Source organism: Lynx rufus, unplaced genomic scaffold, assembly GCF_022079265.1.
Source record: "Lynx rufus isolate CCGP_SWC_20201006 ecotype Redwood Valley unplaced genomic scaffold, mLynRuf1.p SCAF_4, whole genome shotgun sequence".
Lineage (NCBI taxonomy): Eukaryota > Metazoa > Chordata > Mammalia > Carnivora > Felidae > Lynx > Lynx rufus.
Window position 1 is genome coordinate 112522865 of NW_025814856.1, and position 18492 is coordinate 112541356.

At 36.7% G+C, this 18492-nt stretch overlaps 1 pseudogene; it reads left to right on the forward strand.

Annotated features, from left to right (window-relative positions):
- LOC124523432 (triosephosphate isomerase-like) overlaps positions 1–18492 on the forward strand; it is a 56464-nt pseudogene that overhangs the window by 14382 nt on the left and 23590 nt on the right.

Below are 18492 nucleotides of genomic sequence, written 5' to 3' on the forward strand. Positions count from 1 at the left end.
TCTCTGCCCTAAATATTTTTAAATTCATATTATATGTAGTAGTATATATTTCTCTTTCTGCTTTTGTTTTCATTCCTGTTTAGAGATACCTGGATCCTCAATCACTACTATAAATGCTAACAGCAAATATTTATTGAATACTATATGCTAGTTATTGTGAATAAACACTGAGTTCACTAAATAAAATGGCAAAGCAAAATGGTACAACCCTACCTATCCCTGACATTACTTTTGTCCTAATTCAATTTTCCATTATTTATCATTTGATTCCTAAACTTCCAGTAAGCTTAAAATTTACATATTGTATTATTTCCCCGGGTATGTATTTTCTTTTGGGTTTCCAGTCACTGAAGAATTACAGGAATGCTAGACAATTAAGGGTTTGATTATTTTGGTGCCTGATCATCTTAAGAAATGGTTTTGTGTTCCAAAACCAAGTAGTGGCTGAGAGTAGAGACAAATTACATGGCTTGTTTGGAATCTTAAAAAGTCCCACAAAGACACGATTGCTTGAAAAGGATGTAGAACTGAGAGTAGAGGCACCAGACCAAGATGTTTCATCACCAGAGAGAGAAACAGGTTCCAAACAGTGGCGTCCACAGAGGGCTGTTGATGGCCATCGTGTCAAAGTTCTCATTCTTACTTTTCATTGACAGGGAGCTGGCATGCATCTCAGCTGTGTCAGGAAATGTGTTTTTGACATTTGAGAGGTGAGAAGAGAGCCAGGAAGTAGACATTGGGACCTTTGAAATGATTACACAACTTAAGCCGGGTTCTTATTCTGTGGAAATAGTCATATCGAGTTATAAGTATGAAAATCGGGCTCCACTGCTTTGTAATGTCTAAAGAGCTTAACATTTCATCTTATTTTAAATAGCAACAATGATGTACTTCGCCTGCATTTAGCCTTGTCAAGTAGATACTTAATGGAATTAAGTAACTGGAGCTTTATGCTCTGATACAGCCTTTAATAATTATAGAAAAAGTTTTGTGATTCCTATTTTGGAATTATTTTACTTTCATATCAGCAGTATTTGGCCAGTTCAAAAGACAAACTGTGCCCTTTCCCTTAATTTCTAGATTCAACACAGTGGTCTGGAATTAAAAAAAAGTATTGTTATAATTCTGTTGAGATTGGGTGTGATTTCAAGTCTAGTTTATAAGTTAATTAAAACTGCTTCGGAATTAGGTCAGGCTCATGTGCATTTGCTTTTGTGCTGTAATTGCTGCCTTTTGCTCTGTGAAGGGTTATGGGGTTAGTACAAGTAATCCCTCCTGCTCTCTCTTCATGCTCTATGCTCAGGCTATCAACAAGAAGGATGTGCAGATTCAAGAAAAGTACTTTTGTCAAAAGGGCTGCTGCCTGCTCTGCCCCCGTATGGACCTCTCAAAATGGTGGCCACAACTTTGGTTGGTCACAACAGGCTGGGGAATTCTTCCTGACAAGACAGAGAGAGGCAGCCTCTTACAGCAGATTCATGCGTTCAACAAAAGACTGCTTAGAGATGAATTGAATTCATAGTAGACCATTTTTTAAACAACCAAATTTAGCTTTTAAGTTAAAACAAATCAAAACAAAACAGCAAACAGCCTGCCGTTGACCTGCTCACGCTGGAATAGTGTTGGAGAACATGATCATACAAGACCCCCTCCCGCCGTTTCCCTGGCTTTGGGTCTTCACTCCCATGATCTGTACTGCCCTGCACATCTTCCAGACCCACATGCTGATCACTTCCTTGAACCTGAGCCCATATCCTCATTGCAGAGTGCTTTGTTTATGTCTGCATTTGCTCAGATGCCATCTGTGAAGCATCGAGCTATTGTGCCTGTATTTCTACTGGCCCTGGTTATTTCTCTTCCTATTTTCTATGGCACAAATAAGTGCAATTTTTGGGAAGCAGATGTTTTTTCAATGTGAATGATTCTGCTAACACTTAGCAAAAATCTATCTGCTGCAAAAGGCCTTTTGCGCTTGGGGTAAGCAGGATTTCATTGACCTCCCTCAATTTGGGCAGGAAAAGTTCGGTTTTCATTTGTATATTATCTGGAAAGAAATTTCTTTCTTATGTTGCTCACGAAATTTTGTTTCTCAGAATGTCTCCTCCCTCTTGGTACTAAATCCCCTGACGACACTAGAGGGGATTAAAATTGTTCTGCTTGTTTTCTAGATGGTGGTTTTGCTAGGAGGGTGAAACTTGTATCTCTTTTAGGAGCTGCTTCAGAGTTTCCTAAAGATTATTGTTGTTACCTGAAGGGTAACAGTGGGCTACTTTTACAGATAGTGTTGGTGATATGTAGGGACAATGAGGTAATATAATACATAGGACAGTGTATGACATACAGTATATGCTGTGTAATTACAGGTATTATTACTGTTGTTGCTGTTTTTATCTCAGACTATAATGGAAATACTTACGTAGTAACCAGAGAAAATGTATTTTACCCTAAATAGGCGTATCATAGAACTCAAGGAAACAATTAGTGTTACCCCTGTCAGAACTTCAACTTGCTAATTATAAGGCTAATGAGAAAAAAACCTTTACCTAAATTTTTTCCTCTATGTAATACTTAGAAATGCTTTATTTGCCATTTTGCTTCACAGAAAGTTTTCTCATTGAGGCTTTTTAGATGTGGCTTGAATCTCTCAAGGTAACAGAAGTGTTAGTGGAAGGAATATGTGCCTGCTTTAGGTCACTATCTCGATCTGTTATGAAACAAGGTAATATTTCAAGTAGGCACAACAGATAAAGGAACAATGGCACAAATGGACTGATGTGAAGGTTTTATCTGAGTCACTGGCAACTTGAAAGGTTTATTGTGACATAGCTAATAAAGGCCTGGATTCAGAGTCTGAAGATCTAAAGATTGTTTCTAGCGTGAACTTTGTATAAGTCACTTAACCTTTGTTTCTCTCCCTTAAGAAGAGGATAAAATTACTAACCCAAACCAAAAATGGACAGAGGAATAGTTAATTATGTAGGGATTTTGAGTATCAAAATTCTCAGAAAGTACACTCTTTAATTACTAGTGTTTTCCCTGCAGCACTTGAAAAATGTTAATCTTTTCCTTGTTCTCCAAAGTTCTGGATTGTGTTCTGTTGGAGCCCATCAATTATGACCCTACATCTTCAACAACAACAACCAAAAAAAAGCTTCAACACGAATATTATGAGGTGACAAGGTAATGAAAGCAGATAAAGCCTGCTTCTAGTCAAGAATTTTTTTTTAAACTTAACTCTGTTTTGGTTTTGATTAGAGTTTAGTAATGCCATTTACAATTACACATAGGGTAATAAATAACTGATATTTATGTGGCATTTTATTGTTTTGCAAATGCTGGCACATGTTATCTCACTTAAACATCACAACAACTTTATGTGAAATTGCCCGAGGAATTTGGATTTCAGAGCTATTAAGTGGCTTGCCCAAGGACACACAGCTGGCAAGAAGTAGACCAAAACATAGACTTTCCAGATTCAAATCCAGCGTTCTGTCCAAAATCCACCACGGCCTCATCAAAGACAAAAAAGATATTGTCCCTCAGACTTGTGCCTGATGAACATTCTGATCGATATGTAGTATGTACTAAGACAAAACCTACATAGTAATGTAATGATAAAATAATGGTTTGATCTTCCAGGCCGTCGCCCCAACCACCCTTACCCATAGTTCCCCCCACACCCAAACTAACAATTTATATTTAACAGGCAAATACCCTAATCTTAATTTACTTGAGCATATTGTGGATAATATGTCTTCATGCAATATGAAAAATGAATTTGTGTTTTTTTTTTTTTAAAAACTCAGTCTAGAGTTGGCACTTGTTACATGAGGTTCTCATGTATCACAAAACAAATTCTCAAACATATTTCGGTGAAGAAGTGGAGGAGTGATTTGAATTATGATGCAGCTGGCAAAACTGTAGGCATCATTGGTAATTAAGTCCAATTTGACATGTTTATCCTTTACTGTAAACAGTGTCATCTGATCCAGTTTCTTTAGTTCTTGATATTTCACTATGTTTCACCTCTTCAGTCTGTTTCCTGGTATTGATTATTCAACACTTAGCTTTAAGCTGAGGGAAATTCTACATAGCTATCTTCTTTGTTTCAGATATTTACCTGTGAGTTACCACACAGTTTCTGTGAGCTCTGTTAATAGAAAGGAAAGAAATGACTGCCATGAAGTCATCTTTGCTCTGGGTTTGATGATTATTCTCTTTCCTTTGTCTGACCTTAGCCTTGTAGAGTGTCATCGTAACAACATTAAGTGACTTTTAAGAAAACACACAAATTCCAGCACTGCCACCCTTCGTGCAATGGATTTTCCTTCCTTATTTGGCTTTATGTCTTTATTATACTTCACACATTTCTGAGTGGACAGGCAGTTCTGGCTTAGCCCTGATCAGCACACCAATTGTACTGCATTGTAATTGGCTATTCACTTACTGGTTTCTTTCTCTAGACTGCAGACTCTTGTGGGAAGAAGGCTTTACTTTGGTGGAATCCCCCACTCTGCCCCTCCTCTTAGTGTCGGACACATAGCGCAGGTTATTCATTAAACGTTTGATGGATATCAAACCAAGTGAATTACGATAGCATCCCTTTTCTTCCATCCCCTGGCTGTTTGCCTTGGATACGGTGCTCGGTATCCGCCTAAAAAATGGAGGCAATCATCATATTATTCTCAGAGACTACTGGAAGAATTAGACTATTCACTTGAAAGTTTTTATACTGGGAAATACTCTTCAAAAGGTGGTTATGCTAATTACCACAACTTTGTATCTGCATATTTTACTTCCCATAATTATATCGTAAATACTTTTTTTGCTTTAGTTTTGGTCTGGTGTATTGTAGTAGTAATGTAACTAGCCTCTATGCTTCAGTTCCTGCTCTTAATTCCACACTGCACCTAGACTAACCATAGAAAATATCAGATAGGATTGTCAGTTCTTCACTTTACACCCTTCGACAGAGGCTTGTCTGTCCTGTACACTACCACATCCCCAACCCCCAGGCCAATGCCTGATATTTGAGTTTATAAGCCTCTGTTACTTATGTGCCCAGTATCTGGAGGCCTCCACAGAAGGACATAAAAATCTTTCATCACATGCCTCCTGCATATCTCCCTAGCCTCGAATCTCACTCCAGCAAGACTTGGTTACATATCTAGGATTGTAGTAGTAAGGAACAGTGGGGAATTCCCAAGATGTTCCCTTCACACCTCAGTGCCTTTGCATATGTTTTCTTTTTCTTCCCAGAGGGCAGTCTCTCTCCTCTGCTGGGGCACTTGACAAAAACATATGTCCCTTACAACTCAGCCTACCTTTAGACTCCCCTTCAAAGCACTTCCCTTTCACCTGGCACAGGTTTCTTGTCATCTGAGCTCTTATATCTTATAGCACATTGTGCGTAAGCATGTCTATACAGGATGCAAGGAATCTTTAATAATTGTTTGCATGTATTTTCTCTTAACTAGATGATGAGCTCTTTGTGTGGAGCCAAAATGTAATGTCTGTATTCCTTGCATCTAATGTGGCGCTTGGTCCTCCATAAGCACTCAATAGGTATTTCTGAAGTGAATTATTATACAACCTTTGTAACTGTAATTTTATTGGTAACAGTATGTTCTACCATACTGTTCTAGTAGGATTTACTTCACATTTCTGCTACTGTGGAAATTTTAGAGATTCCTGATGCTCTGCCTATAGATTCTCATTTCAACTGAATTTTTCACTTAGTGTAAATTCTCAGGTGATGTGAATATTGAAGAATAAAGTTTCTGATAAATAATGCCTTACAATTGTTAGGTTAAATTAGAAAGGAAAGAAAAGTACTTTGCAAACCTATTCACAGGCAGGTGCTTTGTATACTTAGTCACATACTTAAAATACTCAGTTATCTATGTAAAATGTGAGGAGTTTATGTGCACCTGTGACTTTAATTTATATAATGAGTATATAAAACAGGAAACAAAGTTGCAAAATGGGTAACTAGCATGACTAGGCAATTCATAGAAGGGGAGCTATGAATGGCTTTCAAGTATATGAAGAGATGCTCAAACTTACTAGTAATGCAAGAGGTGAAAATTCATATATCGATAATCATCATTCAATTCACTCAGAATGGCAGAAATTAAGAAAGGGGGTTATTAGCAAATGCAGGCAAAGGTGTGGGAAGACATAATTTTTTTTTGCACTGCTAATGAAAGTGCAGACCTAAGTGGTCATTCTGGAAAGCAATCTTACAGTACATAGCAAAATTAAGTCTATTTCTTACAGTATTATTTGTGGTAGCAGGGAGGTGAAGGAAGCCTAGATATCTAATGCAAGCAAATTGCACAAGAAATGAAATAGATGTGACCTATTACAATGCAGCAGTTAGAAACAAAGGAACTGAATGACATACAATATAAATCATAACAACATAATATTGAATAAAGAAGGAAATATAGAGAATGTGATACTTACACTTTCTAATATGCTGTTTTCTTTCTTATGCTTTAATAGTAATGAAGTAATATGATTATAGTTTTGTCTTATGTTGTCCTATTAGCAAGGCAGCAGCTTTTATAGTAATATTACATAGTTATGTAACATGTTCCAAAGCTATAGTTATTTCTAAATTTTTTATTTTTTAATATTTATTTATTTTTGAGAGAGAGGGATAGAGCATGAGTGGGAGAGAGGTAGAGAGGGAGACAAAGAATCTGAAGTAGGATTCTGTCAGCATAGAGCCTGACATGGGGCTCGAACTCATGACTGTGAGGTCATGACCTGAGCCAAACGAAGTTGGACGCTCAACTGACTGAGTCACCCAGGTGTCCCAAGCTATAGTTATTTCTTAACATACTACCTAATAAGATGAATTTATTAGAAAAAAACTAAGGTAGATTTTTTTTCCCAATAATATGATTGTGAGTTGCTATTCTTTCCTTCATATTTAAAACTATATTTGTTGGATTGCTACATTTTCTTTTTTATTTGCAAGAGAGAGCACAAGCAGGGGAGAGGGGCAGAGGGAGAGAGAGAGAATCCCAAGTAGGCTCCATGCTTAGCCCGGAGCCTGACGCAGGGCTCAATCCCACGACCCTGGATCATGACCTGAACTGAAATCAAGAGTCAGATGCTCAACCAACTGGCCCACCCAGGCGGTCCAGATTGTTACATTTTTAAAGAGTTTTTCTTCTCTCTGAAAAGGAATGGCAGTCAAAGGATGAAGGAAAAATAATTATAACATATTTAAATCTCTTGGTTTATTTGAGAACTGAAGAGATCACTTGTTTATTTTTTTTGTGGATTTTTTTACATAGACTATTTTGGTACGTGTTTTCCATTTTCAGTTAAATGTCAGAGAAGGTGTTAAACTAACTAATTTTAACTATAATGGTAAACTGGAGAGCAAAGATAGAGTGCATAGAGTGGAGAATACTACAAAATAGAGAAGTTGACACATAATTTTGAGGACAAATCTAGAATTTTATATATGATTCACTGTTTATGCTTTTTATGTTTTTCCAATTAGAAGTTATCACAGGTGAAGATGGTCAAAAGGTACAAACTTCCAGTTATAAAATATATAAGCCATGGGGATGTTATATACAGCATGGTGACTATAGTTAATAATACTGTTATCGTATATTTGAAAGTTACTAAGAGAGTAGATCTTAAAGAAAAGAAAGTTGTAACTGTGTGAGGTGATGGATGTTAAGTATACTTACTGTGGTGATCATTATTCAATATATCCAAATATTGAATCATCATGTTGTACACATGAAACCAATATAATATTATATGTCAAGTATATGCCAACAAAAAGAAGTTATCATGGTTATATGTAACTAGTTTATTTTACTGACTCTTAGATGTATCCAAGGCAATTAACTCCTGTACAGTCTCCCTCCTAAATATCTTTCTAATTAATCTCCTCTATTTTACCATAACTTCTTTAACTTCTTCCTTGGTTTACTGTTCTACAGTCTCTCCTCACTGCAATCCATGTCCCCAGTTATCCTTTTAAAATTATCACCTATTTGCTAGTTCTCCCGTTTCCTGCTCACTTTCTGCTTCATCTTCTGCTTCTGGCACACTTCCTCCCCATGGCTCCCTGTGCCAAAATTCATGCCTTCCTCTGGTGAACACAGTGTGTTTAACACCCAACAGAAAGCAATCCTCCCTCTTTGAAGCTGCTCCAGGAAGATTTGGGCCCATCCTATGTGATTCCATTGTGCTTTGTAAATGTGTCTATTATAGCACTTACCTCAGTAAATTATACATATTGAAGTCGGGGTCCATCTCCCAAGGAAGAGCCCTACATAGTCTGGCGGAGCTAGTGCACATATTGTCCTTAGAAAATAATTAGGGTAGCCATCTTCCTTGGAAATTCAACAACAACAACAACAATTAGTCAATGATAGAAACCTCCTTTGTGAGAACTGGGATATCTGTCTACCTATCTATCATCATTTTATCTCTTCATCAGTTCTTTTTTTCTGAAAAAAGAGATCAGAATAGATGATCCCTGTGTTTCTCCCCAAATATATATATGAACCAAATCTCCAGATGTGCCTGTGTCCAAAACCTCAAATTACTGATTTACATTGAAGAATAATGTTATTTATGCCATGGGTCTTTCACCTTAAAATTTGTTTTATTATAGCAGAATGGGGCAGAGGACTTCTAAAGTCACAACCATAGATACACAGAATGGAAGTCAGATGTTTGAAAGTTCCATTGAGTTCTTTTTAAAATACTGTGCTTGTGTTACTTTATAATGAATTTAGATTACAGACACAACTGTAGGCATGAAGGAATGTCCTTACTATTACCATGATTTTGAAGTATAAACAACAAAATTGGGGATCAACCTATTAACTTCTTACACTTTGGTCTTTTTCTAGCTCCCTTTTGGGTATAAATAAGACATTGTTTTATGTAATTTGGAAAGTTCTCTATAACTTTAATGGAGGAGATTTTTTCCTATCATTTGTTTATACGAAAAGACAAAACTGGTAAATTTAGGATTCTTCTGTGGGAAGTCTCTGTAAATGAAACTAATGAATCTTGATTCAATAAACTTGAATGAATATGTATTTTGTCATAGTTGAATGATCTAAGTGCTCTGAAGTCAGATGTGCTTTCAGAATACCCCCATAAATGTAAATTCTTAATTATGACCATTTTTTAGGGTATTTATCTGTCTCTTGGTGGTTGTTGCTACTTTGGCCCCTTTTATATGTTTTGGATAGAGAAGGAAACACAATGCTTGCATTCCTGTGGTTGCTATAGTAATGGAAAAAAAAACTACAGCTGTGATTGTAGACTTGAAGAAAAAGACTGAGGTAATTTCAGCCCTGGAGACTTAGTAAATATTAATTGTGAAGAAGAAAGCTATTGGTCTCATTCTTTAATAGCATGTGTGTGTGTGTGTATGTGTGTGTATGCGTGTGTATATATATATATATATATATATATATATATATATATGCTTATATATATATAAGCCAGAAATCGTTACACTGAGATAAATTGTGACTTGGTGTTACTGCCTCTAATTGCATTCCAAAGGTAGGTTGAAACATTAGCTAATATTCCAAGCAGTAGGGTTTTGCATTCAATTAAGTGCACTCCCTGGCTAGAGATGATACTCTGTGACCCACAAGAAAAAAAAAACATTGTTTGATTTTAAAAAGAAAAGGTATAGATTCTCTCACAGAGCAAGGAAGTACAGTGTTCTCTCTGGTGTTTCTTGATTATTTTTTTTTTTAGAATAAGTATTGTTTTTTTTAGAATAAGTATTCTATTCTAGAGTACCCTTTGGATGACAGTTGCATGGCCCATGCAGACCAGCCTTCGAGAAAACTCCTTTTTGTATCACATAGAGCCCAGTCACTGTGACAGTGATGGGTAACAGAGACTGAAATCATAGTTGATGCTCAATAAATATTAACTCCTATCCTTATTGTGGGTATTATTTTCATTAATAATAGGTGTTATATTGTTGCTGCTTTAGTTCTAGGGCAGGAATTTGAAAGGGGACCAGGGTTCAGAAGTTGAAAGTGAAAGTCAGGTGTCATAAAGACAGTGCAAATGCCAGCTGAGCAGGTAAGAAAACCCCATAGTAGCAAGCAGCTGTGATGTTTACATGGGTTTTCATTAGCAGATATTTATTAGGTGTTTATGGTATATTGATCACTATGTTAGGAATATGGGCACAAAGAGATGTGGAATAATTATCCTTTCTGCCCCAAATGGGCTCACAGTGGATTTTGGACTATATTACTAAAAATTACATAGTTATATAAAATAATATTAATATATTGTTACATGTTAATAATAATATATTATTATTTATATATCCCTAACAATATATCATTATTTATTAATATTAATATGTTATATTACTATATTTCTATAAACATATAGTGTATATATATAAATAAAATATTACTGTATACACACACATATACTGTTATTTTACCATAGTTTGAAAAGCACCACTGTGGAGGCATTTCTAGGGTGCTGTACAAGCACAGACAAGGGTGAAATGCAGTCAACACTTATAGAAGCACCATTGAAACTTGGTGATTGAGAATGGACTCTGGAGCCCAGCTACCTAGATTTAAATCTCAGCTTTGCCATTTCCTCCCTTTGTAATGTTGGTTATGTTATTTAGGGTCTGTGTGTCTCTGTTTCCTCTTATGTAAATGTGAATAGTAAATACCTAGTTTATAGGATGTTATGAAGATTGTATTTATTATAGATGGAGATGAAATGAATATATCTATCAATCTATCATCTTCTGTATTAGAATAGTACCTGGCGTATAGCAAGTGCCATGTATATGTGTGTGTGTGTGTGTGTGTGTGTGTGTGTGTGTGTGTACACACACACACATACATACATACATGAGCTATTGTTGTGATAAAATTTGGGCCAGTAATACTTGTACTGTCAAACAGTTTAGTTAACACGAAGTGCTGGGCCTTCTGCTTTCTTGGCTTCATTGGAACCGTATAAGACTCCATGGGTCCCATAATGAACATCCTTTTAGCAACAGTGTGTTGAATACATATACATTCAAATCTCATTTGGGTTGCTTTGGAGAATCATTGAACATAGTTAAAAATAATACTGTTCTCACAATCCTGGGCAAACTATGTAGAGTTGTACAAATCACAAGCAGTTTAATTAAATACCATGTTTGCAACTAAGAGAGTATACTGCCGAGACTTTTTCAGTTTTAAGTATGAATTCATATTTATTTATGTCCAATGTACCTTTTAAAATATGGCATATCCTTTCCAGTTGGCAGACACATAAACATCTTGCTGTACCTTGGTACTTGAGGCCCCATAAGAAAATTTATGTCTGGTATAAATCTGTATTTTAATGGACATTCCCCCAATAAACCCTCTAAGAATGAGAGATCATACCTATCCATTTTCGGGGATGTAATTCAGGAAAGATAGATGTGCATGTATATGTGTCATTATACTATTATTGCTGCTGTTTTATTACCCTTGTTAGTAGGAAGAATGGACTCGGGGTGGGCACTGTTCTCACATTCCTGCAAGACACATATGAGTTGATGTACATGTAGTATTCATAAGTACCCTTACACATTTCAGATTAAAAAAATAAGAAGTGATGTATAGAGGACTGAAGAATATTTGGCCAATGATTTCAGGGTCCAATAAAGCTTAGTAGAGTTATTGCCACTCAGGATTTAATACTTTGTCTTTCAAGTCTTGTGAAATTATTTAGTTTTAATAGATTCTAGAGACATTTATGTCACACTTAATTGATTCCATAAATTCAATTTATGCGAGTCTAATTTATAAGGTAGAATGCAAATTTACTTCCCTCTGCAAAGAACTTCAGTGGCTCCTAATTACTTGTTGGGTAAACTCCAAATTCTTTGCTCCATGATCTGACTTAAGCTACTTCTCAACCTCATTATTACTTTCCTTTTAAATTCAAGACCTTCAACTGGGGAAGAAAATAATACTTAAGCACTCAAGTCCTCCAGTTTTTTTTCAATAAGGATTTTAAAGTCATTAGAAATGCACCCTCCATTTCTTTTGTATTAAATTCTCCTTTGTGAGTGAGGCAGGTGTCCTCCCAGGTGAGTCAGTCATCAACTGATAGCAGTTGGTGGGTTTGATTAACTAATGATTAACTTGTATTCACATCTCATATACTTGCTCTAAGTATAAGCTCCCCTCCTAATGAGACACAGCACTTCTTCATTATGCTGGTCTTTGTATTTTTTTTTTTTTTTATCAGGAAGCTGTCAACTGCTAATGTACATCTTTTCATTTTGGGATTAATAATTGTCTTCAGGTTTTTCAAGGACTCAGCATTTTTTTTAACCATTTCTTGAAGAAAAAGGTGTCATCTGTTCTCTTGCAAAAATTCTAGCTGTAGCCTCTGTGGAAAGCCTCAAATGTATTGATCGAGTGTTGCAATAGTACGGAAAAGAATTTCTTCTCTTTTCCTAGTCTATGTCAAAGTATTACTTTTTTCTGTTGACCACCCCCTGAGACTAGCTTTGAATTATCTTCTTTCTAGAAACTGTTTCTTTTGTCTGAATAATTCTTTTTTTTAATTTTTATTTTTTAATTAAAAAATTTTTTTGGGGCGCCTGGGTGGCTCAGTCGGTTGTGTGTCCGACTTCAGCTCAGGTCACGATCTCGCGGTCGGTGAGTTCGAGCCCCGCGTCGGGCTCTGGGCTGATGGCTCAGAGCCTGGAGCCTGCTTCCGATTCTGTGTCTCCCTCTCTCTCTGTCCCTCCCCCGTTCATGCTCTGTCTCTGTCTCAAAAATAAATAAACGTTAAAAATAAAAATAAAAAAATTTTTTTTAACGTTTATTTATTTTTGAGACAGGGAGAGACAGAGCATGAACGGGGGAGGGTCAGAGAGAGGAGGGACACAGAATCTGAAACAGGCTCCAGGCTCTGAGCCGTCAGCACAGAGGCGGGGCTCGAACTCACGGACCGCGAGATCGTGACCTGAGCCAAAGTCGGACGCTTAACTGACTGAGCCACCCAGGCGCCTCTGTCTGAATAATTCTTCTGTGCTCTCTAGCGAATCTTCAGTCTCCATAATGAAATGGAGAATATAGAAGCATTTTTTATTTATTTATTTATTTATTTTTAATTTTTTTTTTTCAACGTTTATTTATTTTTGGGACAGAGAGAGACAGAGCATGAACGGGGGAGGGGCAGAGAGAGAGGGAGACACAGAATCGGAAGCAGGCTCCAGGCTCTGAGCCATCAGCCCAGAGCCTGACGCGGGGCTCGAACTCACGGACCGCGAGATCGTGACCTGGCTGAAGTCGGACGCTTAACCGACTGCGCCACCCAGGCGCCCCAATAGAAGCATTTTTAACTCATCTGCTTTCTATAGTCGATAAAACTATTACGTCATTGTGAGGGAGTCCTTTGCAGCCTTGGGTACTAAGAATGGCTTCCCATACTAGATACCTGTGAAATAAGTCTTTAAGGATAAGTGGAAATATTTTTTAGTGAGAAGGGAAAGGAGGATTTGCAGATGGAGGGAACAGCATATTCAGAGGCAGCAGAGTTGAATAGTGACATGACATAGTTGGGTCCTCCAGAGTGCAGGTTTTGTCTGGAGCTTATGGAACAGAGATAGTGGTATGAGATGAGATAGGGGATGAAACATTTCTTTGTCAGGAAGGACCTTGTTTGTCACTTGAAGGACATTAAGCTTCATTTGACAGGGTTTGATTTTGACGGATTTCAGTCTAGGGACTCATGATCACAGGATGAAGAATCTTGTTGGACACAGGGAGATAAGACAGGGAGTGAATACAGAGGTTCCTGTGATGACAGCCTGGGATAAAGCAGGAGAAGTTGTGGTAAGGAGGAACAGATAGAAATAAAGGGTATTTGGGTGCCTGGGTGGCTCATTTGGTTACGTGTGACTTCGGCTCAGGTCATATCTCACGGTTCATGAGTTTGAGCCCCACATAGGGCTCTCTGCTGTCAGCACAGACCTGGCTTCAGATCCTCTGTCTCTCTCTGTCCCTCCCCGCCTCAAAAATAAAAAAATTAAAAAAAAAAAGAAAGGATATTTTATTGGTTTAATCAATAAGAATTAGTGGTTGACTGGATGTTGGTCATGAATTTATTTCCTTTAAAAATTTTGAAGTTATTTTGAAAAATATTAAAGCCATTTCAATAAAGCATTGCAGTAAGACAAAATGTTTTTTAAAATAGTTTTTTTCTTTTTTTTTTTTTTATGTTCTTAATATATTTTGAGAGAGAGCCCAAGCGAGGTAGGGGCAGAGAGAAAAGGAGATACAGAATCTGAGGCAGGCTCCAGGCCCTGAGCTGTCGGCACAGAGCCAGAGATGGGGCTCGAACTCATGGACGGTGAGATCACACCCTGAGCCAAAGTAGGAGGCTTAACCTCCTGAACCACTCAGGTGTTCCATGGTAGTAACACAAAACTTCTAAGTGAAGTTAATATGCAATTTAGTATAAGTGAAGTTAATATGTTGTGACTTTGTATCTCACTTTGCTTATCTTTTTAAAAATGTTTTTAAAATTGTGGTAAAATATACATTGCATAAAATTTACCATCTTAACTATTTTTAAATGTACAGTTTTTGCTAATTACCTTCAAGTTGCTTTTCAACCAGTCTCCAAAACTCTTTTCATCTTGTAAAACTAAACCTCTATACTCCTTAAACAGCAACTCCCTCTCTCCTCCCTCCAGCCTCTGGCAACACTTGTTCTACTTTCTGTTTCCATGAATTTGACTGTTCTAGGTACCTTATGTAAGTGGAATCATGCAGTATTATTATTATTATTATTTTGTAATTGGCTTATTTCCCATAGCATAATATTGTAAGTTTCATCCACATTGTAGCACATGTCAGAATTTTCTTCATTTTTAAGCTGGATTATATCTATATCTATCTATCTATCTATCTATCTATATCCATCCATCTATCTATATAGATACAGATATAGATATTTGTGTACACACACACACATACACTACATTTTGTTTATCCCCTCATCTGTCAAGGCACCCTGGTTGCTTCTACCTTTGAGCTGTTGTGAATAAGGCTGCTGGAACCCTGGGTGAACCATTTGCTTATCTTTAAAGTGAAGATAACAATAAGGCCTACCTCCTGGGGGGTTTTGTGAGAATTTAACATAATGATTTGTGTGAAATAATTACCTAATGAACTTTAGTTATTTACATTGCCTCTGGGTGAAAAAGAGAGAAATAAAGATTAGGCTTAGGGGAAGGAAGGAGGCCTTCTGTGCTCTTAGTGACCTGAACTAATACAGCCTGACTGGGGAAACAAGACTGAAGTCTTCTAGTTAGGGCACCCTTCCATCCACCTCCCCCACTTCTGCTCTGATCTATTTCCAGGCTTACCATACAGCAATTTCATTATTCATAGTGCTTTTGATGTAAACCAAAGTTTGATTTTTAAACTAAGAAGAGGATCACATTGCAAAGTATTTTGAATGCTGAGGAAAGGTTATCTTACATGAAATTTTAGGCTTTTTCATTTTATGATTCAAACACATTAGTGGTTGCAAGACCCAAAATAGACACATTTTAGTGAAAAAGCAGCTTAAATGGTAGTTGCTTTCTGACAGATGGAGGAATTTAGTTCATATCTAAATATGAGCTTTGTTTATTTTTATCAGATTACCAACTCTGCAAATTGGATTAATGTGTAATTTTAAGCACGGCGGGCATAAAACTTTATAGAAGGGTTTTATATTTCTAGCATTTCCAACTTATTATTTTTTAATTTTTACAACTGATGTTCAGGCAGTAGCATATTTTTGCTCTGTTTTTTTTCAAAATTGACATATCAAATATGCTATCTCTCTGATAGACTCCTTGAAAGAAATGGTCTAGGATCACATCTGCCTAAGATCTTGCAGTTCACAGGGAGAGAGAAGCTCAAACTGCTGCTAGGAGTTTGTGAACGAAAATAAGGCCTTGGTGTTTTCCCATTCCCAAACCCACATGATTTTAGATCTGTGTTCAAGGTCACTGTTGGACCCTTTAACAAGCCTAGCTCTGGGCTTAAGGCCAGTGATTCCTGGGCCTCTGCCATCATTCTGTCTTTTAGAGTAGGGAATAGAAATCTGAATTCAACATCTATGTAATCCCTTCCTCTAGCTTCATGTGTCCCTATGTAACTTTTTAGTTTTTCTTGTCATCTAGATATCAAAGTGACAGGTTTTGGCACTTCTAGGTAGTGGTCCCTCAACTAATGGGGTGTAAAGGTGTAAGGACCACCACACTCCTGGCTCCTGCTCTCCAGCATCAGCAAAAAAGGAATTTTCTGGGGGAAAAGGCAGAATATAGCATGAAAAAAATAGTTGCAGCTGAGTTTGAAAAACACAACTGAATATGTCTTTCCATTAGATGAGTTCATAATTTTACTTTGGCTTCTAATTTGAAGGAAAACTAGCAGCATAGCACGGGCATAACGGATAGAACCCTGACATATTTCAGAAGGTACACAGATGATTTCATCCAGCTCTAGGCCCTATCCCATTTATTGGGGATGCTATATTTGAACACTAGGGTAGGTACCCCCTGTGAGGAGGACCAAAGACTGAGTGGGCAATTCCCTGTGTTTTCTACATTCTACATCATCAGGGGAATTGTGTTTTCAGAGCCTGCTTTCTTTCCTCCTATTACTAACTCCAACTGTCCTAGGGAGAGGTTTTATTAGGTTGACTTTAGCCAAAACAACTGAAGTGTTTTTCTAAGACAGTCACAGCCCTTAGATAATCTAAAAACTGTTCAAACATTTGTATGATCCCTGCTAACTCCAAGACCTAATTGTGCCGTTCTTTACTTGTGGATGCAAGTTACACCTGGCAGAATTTAATGTGCCCCTTTATAGTGGCAGACTTATCAAATCTGAGTGGCACAGGCATTCTGGATGCAACCGCAGGCTCTAGGGACAACTTAATGTCAGAGTTACATGGATGTTAAGAAGCAGCATTGTATCAAGAGGGAAACCACAATAATTATAAGAGTATCAAAATGGCAGATTCACTGAATACAGTTCAGTTATGATTCTCTTGATCAAGAAATTGAGTTTACATTCATATTTCTTGCAATTTGTTGGTATGAGTATATGGAATAATATTTTATATTTTTGAAATCAATGAACAAAGATTATAAAAATAATGTTAAACCACTGAAATGATCTGGAGCTAGAGATCCCGACTAGTTTCCCATTCCCTGAATCAGTCTTCTTATTTTAGCTGACTTCTGGCTTCAATCTATGTACTGATATTTAGTTACAGAACAATTAATTCAAGCTTTAATGGAAATTCATTAAAAATGCACAAACCTAGCTACAGTGCCATGCAAAAATTTTCCAGATAATAGTTTATATTTACTGTCTGTTTACTGGCTTTTAAGACCCTTTCAGTGATATTCAAGGGAATATTATGTTTTGTTTAAAAAATATAGATAAAAATAACTTAAATGATTATCGCATTAATTTTTTAGGCATAGTAATTATTATAATCCTAGAAAAACATTCAGTACTTACATCTGTAAAATGCTTCATTAACCAAATTTCTCTTTTGGCATGCTTTAGTAATTATTCTCAATAACATTGACAATAATTTATTTATTTTTGAGAGAACGAGAGGGGTAGGGCGTGAGCAGGGGAGGGGCAGAGAGAGAAGGAGACACAGAATCTGAAGCAGGCTCCAGGTTCTGAGCAAGCTGTCAACACAGAACCCAATGTAGGGCTCAAACCCACAAACCATAAGATCATGACCTGAGCTGAAGTCAGACGCTTAACCATCTGAGCCACCCAGGTGCCACAATAGATTAACATTATAAGTCTATAATCTATATCAGTAATTTATGTGTACTAAATTTAATATTTTACTGAGTGTGTACTTACTTTTCAAATGTCCTCCTATATTTTAGGCTGATTTAGTTTAAAACTTGCATGTACATCTTTGGAACATCTGTTGATGAAACAATAAGTGAAAATTAATGCAAGTCTTTGATAATTTATTATTCAACTTTATTTGACATATTTATTTTAATATATTTGTGTTTATTATAAAAGTGTTTCATATTTATTGAGAAAATTTAAAAAAATATATAGAAAAATAAAAAATGACAACTTATCACTGTAATAACCAGATAATATTTGGTTAGCATTTAGATGTGTTTTACATGTATTCCTAAATAGTATAATCTTTATTAATATCCATGGCTTTATATGTCTATTCACCTAAATATATTATGGAAATGAAATTGCTGGGTGGCTAACCACAAATATATACATATATCTTTCCTACTCATGTGAGCAAGACTCCCTGTGTCTATAGCCATATTACATGGCTTTTCTCTCTTTCTCTCCTTTCCCCCAACTCCATACTCACACAGCTGATTAGGGGGATAAGTGGCCTAACCAGGGCCAATGAAACCTTTATCTAGGGGAT